Raw genomic sequence first — 6229 nt, 5'->3', positions numbered from 1 at the left:
TTTTAAATTCAAAATCCTTATTTTGACATTTTAAATGGTCTAATTCTTCTCAAAATATTCTTTCATCTCCAGGATTTTCATTTGTGTACTGTCAGGGTGCTATCTCAAAAAATTAAAAATTTTTAAAAAATGGCACACTCATACAATATTATGTTGGAATTGTCCTAGTTAAATCTAAGTAAAATCTTCTACCATGTTAATATTGTACCTGAATGTTTAGTATCCTCAAAAGGTATTTTAAATGCTCCCCTTTCTTAATGAAGGTGTGTATTTTAATTTTTTGTCACTTGTTTCAAGTTGAATATATTCATGCTCACTTTAAAAAGTGAAGAGGCTTTTTTTTAATTGATTCTTTGAATATTTTAAGGTCTATTAATTCCATCAATGTTGCCCACACTGCAATTTCTGTATTCCAACTGTTCTTTTAATCATGTTCATTAAGGGGATTACTTTTACCTGCCAGTTAACATTTTACATTACATCAATAAATCTTTGGTTTGCTATTCACACCGAAATAAAATGAATTACCCATGTTCTCCTAGTTCCAGTACAGATCTAGAGTAGCTTCATTATGTCCAAAGATTCAGCTAAATGAGATGGCAAAAAAATGACAACATGACAAATAATGTGTAAGAATAGCCTTCTCCAACCTGGTGCCCCCCAGATGTCTTGGAATGCAACTCCCATTATCCTCAGTCACTATGGTCAACCCGGAGGGCACCATGTTGAGGACAGCTGTGTAAGAATATAAGAAGAACCTTGATGGATCAGAGCAAATGACTACCTAGTCCAGCATTCCGTTCCCACAGTGGCCAACCAGCTGCCCCTGAGAAGCCCACAACCAGGACATGGGTGCAAGAGCACCTTCCCACAATGTTCCCCAGCAACTGGCATACAGAGGCATACTGCCTCCAATACTGATGGTAATATATAGCCATCATGACTAGTAGCCACTGATTGCCTTGTTGTCCTGTTTTTTAAGAATTTGTCAAATCCCCTTTGTTACATTTCTGTGTATATCTTACTGAAATGCATACCAGCAGCCAAAGTAATTTACAAGGAATTTTTCTGCACCAGTCCCACTACAGAAGATGTACAAAGTGGGTTACCATTGGAGCAGTGTCAGAGCTAATGTGGGCATCTTTTGTTGCAAACTGATTATTTTATTTGTTTGTTTGTTTGTTTGTTTGTTTGTTTCATTTCTATACCACCCAATAGCCGAAGCTCTCTGGGCGGTTCACAAAAATTAAAACCAAACAGCACACAATAAAACAATTTAAAATATATAGAACATTAAAACCACAATATAACAATACAACCACAATAAAACCTAGCAGCAGTGCAGGAGTTTAAAATACAGATTTAAAACAGCAAAGATAAAAACCTAGGAAGCTAAAATGCTAAAACGCCTGGGGGGGGGAAGGTCTTCACCTGGCGCCAAAAGGAATACAATGTAGGTGCCAGGCAAACCTCACTAGGGAGCTCATTCCACAGCCGGGGTGCCACAGCAGGAAAAGCCCTCCCCCTAGTAGCCACCTGCCTCACTTCCTTTGGCAGGGGCTTATGGAGAAGGGCTGCTGAGGATGATCTTAAAGTCTGGGCAGGCACATATGAGAGTAGGCGATCCTTCAGATAACCTGGCCCCAAGCTGTTAAGGGCTTTAAATGTTAATACCAGCACTTTGAATCAGGCCCAGAAATGGACTGGCAGCCAGTGCAGCTGAAAAAGTACTGGCATAATATGAGCTCACTGGCCAGTCCCTGTTAACAATCTTGCTGCCCTATTTTGGATCAGCTGAAGTTTCCGGACCGTTTTCAAAGGCAGCCCCACGTGTAACGCACTGCAGTAATCCAGACTAGAAGTTATGAGAGCATGGATAACTGTAGCTAGGCTATCTCTGTCCAGATAAGGGCGTAGTTGGTATACCAGCCTAAGCGGATCAAAAGTGCTCCGTGCCACTGAGTTCACCTGTGCCTCAAGTGACAGTTCTGGATCCAAGAGCACCCCCAAACTACGAACCTGATCCTTTAGGGGGAGTGCAACCCCCTCCAGAACAGGTTGAATATCACCTAGCCGGGCAGACGAACCACCCACTAACAGTACCTCCATCTTGTCTGGACTGAGTTTGTTTATTGGCCCTCATCCAGTCCATTACCATGCCCAGGCCTTGATTCAGAACAGCCACTGCCTCACCTGGTTTTGATGAGAAAGCGAGGTAGAGCTGGGTGTCATCCACCTCAGCCCACGCTTCTGGATAACCTCCCCCAGCAGATTCATGTAGATGTTAAACAGCATGGGGGATAAAATAGAACCCTGTGGCCAACATCCCCTTCCTGGGCAAGGTGCTTGAGAGATTAATAACTGGAAAGCTATTACAGCTAACATTTAGCTAAAATGAGTCTTTATTTTGTGCCCCCTTTTAACTCCCTACTTTCCTGAGCCATTTTCACATCTTCAAATAGTGCAGTTGCTCAACACATGGAAGGAGGAGCAGGATCAAACCCAACATCCTCACCCCTGACTTCTACACATCAGTGAGGAGTTTGGGACCAAGGCTATGCACATTAGCACATAGGCACTTGCCACATAACCTGGCATTTCCCAGGTTCCCAAAATCACTTCCCCTGTTTCACATCTGGCCTATATCAGTCTTCCATAATCTGGTGCCCTCCAGGTGTTTTGGACTTCAACTCCCATCAGCTCTAGCAAGCATGGCCATTGGACAGGAATGCTTGAAGTAGTACTCCAAAACATCTGGAGGGCATCACATTGGGGGATACTGGCCTACACCCCCTTTTTACAGTGTGAATAAGGCCACAGCCACAAAGGTTTAGTTTTTAAACACTATTCTTGACATCCAGCACATAATTTTTCAGGGCTGATATTGGTCGCATGGTCTCTCACACTATCACTTTCTCTTTCAAATGGCTATAACTTTTTTCTCCCTAGTCTTTCAAGCCACTATAACTTTATTATTTTTTTTATGATGATTATTATAATACAGTGGTCGAACCGAACCCATAATTCTCAAGTCCCTGATGGAGACCTGCATAATAGAAGGTACAATGAATGAATGTTGTTAATTTAAAATGTGAAATTATAAATCAATTACAGTGATGGCAAAAGCCCTTCATGACATGCCACAATTTACTTTCGGAGGCATTTAAACCTATCGCGTATGCTGAACAATCTGTAATAAATTATGATTTTTTCCTTGCTCATGAAATGAAGCTATAATGATGGTAGTTGAATTCTTGTACTGGGAAATAAGGTGGCATTTAATTCCCTGAGAACAAATGACAGTCGCAAAAGAACAGTTAATTATTCTCAGCTGCAAAAGAGAGAGCGTGAGAGAGCACTCAGTAAAGATTTGTGTGTGGTGTCTATTCTTCACTAATTTTTCACTATGGCTGAGCTGCAACTGAAATTTTCTGTGTGTCCATATGATCAAATGGTACACGTTTTACTCTTTCTTTTGCTGCAAACTCCAGAATACCTACCCAGTAGCAGTGCAAATGAAGAAATGTGACTACAGTGAACTTGATAGCCTTAAAAGCAGGGTCCCCAATTTGGGGGATTGGTGGTCACGTTTGGAATTTTGAGACAGTGTCATGGGCACTGTCACAAAATGGCTGCTGCGGGGGAGGCTTGCTCATACATAAAATGGCTGCCATTGTGGGCATGGCCAGTCACAAAACAATCATTTCCCAGAAGGAAAACTGGTGAGACTAAAAGAAACCAAAGTTGCCCAAGAACCTAAGTATACAGCAGAGTGGGATCTGAACATGGCCATCTGCCAGCAGAATGGAAACTGCTGGCAGAACAGATTTCCCCTCCCCCTTGAAGCCTTCCACACACACCCTAAACCTGCTTCTTGGGGTTGGGGGAGGTTCCAGAGCAGATTTGGGGGTGCATGGGGACTGCAGCAGGAAGGAAAGGAGGGGGACGTCCTATTGCATGTGGATGTCTGCTCATGCAGCATTGGATTTAACCTCAGTTTGTTCTTGTCTGGTTAAAAACATTAAGGTAAAGGTAAAGGTGTCCCCAACCAGTCGTGTCCGACTCTAGGGTGCGGTGCTCATCCCTGTTTCTAAGCCGAAGAGACAGCACTGTCCGAAGACGCTTCCGTGGTCATGTGGCTGGCATGACTGAACACCGAGGTGCACGGATCACTGTTACCTTTCCCACCAAGGCAGCACCTATTTATCTACTTGCAATTTCTTGCTTTCGAACTGCTAGGTTGGCAGAAGCTGGGACTGAAGATGGGAGCTCACTCCGTCACACAGCACTCGGGTCTCGAACTGCTGACCTGCCGACCTTCCAGTCTGCAGTTCAGCATCTTAACCACTAAGCCACCGCGGCCCCAAACATTAGTGTTGGTTTAACTGATGTTGAGCTTAAACAAATGAGGGAATAGGAATTGTTTGACTTATTTTCATCACCCCAGCCCAGTTTGCTGTTTGTGCTGGATATGAGTCCCATTATTGGAGCACAGAGGGTGTTGTAAGTGGGAGAGACTGATTACTTCCCCCTCACATCTGGGGGGGGGGGCCTTTATTACCACCAACATAACTAAAGGTGCAATCCTGGGAGCTGTAGGCCTTTTTTCTGCCAAAACATGCATAAGATTGGGCCCTAATTGTATTGTTGGTGGTCCTCAGCTTTCTTGTCTAAGGGTGATTTGGGTTGAGACATAGTGATGTATTTTTATTATTATTATTTATTAGATTTATTAGCCACCCATCTGGCCAGCTATCTGTCCACTCTAGGCGGCATACAATACAAATAACAACCCAAAATACAACATAATCAGCTGAACAAAGCAGCATTGCTCTAAAAAAAACCTAACGCACCCCAAATGCCCACCTGAACAGCCAGGTTTTCAAAGCCAGGTGGAAGCTCTTCAAAGAGGGGGCGTGGTGGAGGTCACTAGGGAGAGAATTCCACGAAGTGGGGGCCACCACAGAAAAGGCCCTCTCCCTAGTCCTCACCAGCCTAGCTGTCATGGCTGATGGGAAAGGCAGAAGGCTCGCTGAGCGGCATCCATGGTGTTGCTGGAGGAGCTCCTTAAGACAGACTGGGCCAGAACTGTATAGGGTTTTAAAGGTCAATACGAACACCTTGAATTGGGCCCGGAAAACAACTGGTAACCAGTGCAACTCCTTCAGCACTGGAGTGATGTGATCTCGCTGATGGCTGCTTTTAATCAGGCAGGCCACAGCATTCTGCACCAGCTGCAACTTCTGAACAGATGCCCCCCCCCCCCACCATGTGTACACTGAATGTGTGAGGGGAAGTGAGACTGTGTCCACTGGCTATACCCTTTGCCTACTTCCAAAAATATCATCATGTGTTTGTCTAGAACAAAGTTTTGGGATTGCACAAAGGAAAATTAATGGCACAGAACTGGGGGAGGGTGGAATTGATGGCTCCTTACCAAAGGCAGTGGAGATCTTTCTGGGACATTTTAAATCACAGAGTCCCACTGAGCTGGCTTCCAGGACAGTTTACAAAAACAAGGTAAAATACAAATAAAACAAACAACTTTTAAAAATCATTATTATATTACAATACATCAACAAGCCTGTAAAACATAGAAATGCCTTTGTCTGTTGCCAGAAAGATAGCAATGTTGGTGACCAGCAGGCCTCTCTAAGAGAGCATTCCTCAAACGGGGTGCCATCACTGAGAAGGCGCTCACTCTCTGGTCACTACCCTCCTTACCTCAGATGGCAAGGAGACCCAGAGGATAGCCTCCAAGGATGATGTCAGTGCACATGGGCTGGTATAGGAGCAGGCATTCCTTCACATCCCTGGGTTCTAAGCCAGGACTTTAAAGATTAGAAAAAGGACCTTAGGACTTTAAAGATTAGAAAAGCCATAAACAAACGCTCCAATGCAACATCACAGAGGGAAAAGCAAGACAGAAAATGTGAGTTTTTAACAATTTCTTAAAGCAGGACAAGAAGAAGCCAAGTTGAATATTCAAGGGGTGAGAATTTCAGGCCTAAGGGGGCATGAGAGAGAATGCACAGAGATAAGTAGTAAGATTAGTAATCAGAACAGAGGAACTAAGGAAGAGAATAGAGATAAAGCAGTGGAGATAAATTAAAAATGGTCAACATCACTTCAGTGTTAGAAGAAATAATATTATGGAAGTTAAAATGGAACAATAAAGGAATCTAAGAAGTGTGACATAGTTAAAATGCAAAGAAATAAAAATTAAGCC

Source organism: Heloderma suspectum, chromosome 4 (assembly GCF_057233095.1).
Source record: "Heloderma suspectum isolate Gila_16-S chromosome 4, 16-S_ref, whole genome shotgun sequence".
NCBI lineage: Eukaryota > Metazoa > Chordata > Lepidosauria > Squamata > Helodermatidae > Heloderma > Heloderma suspectum.
The sequence above is the reverse complement of the archived record's forward strand: the minus strand, read 5'-3'. Positions refer to the sequence as shown.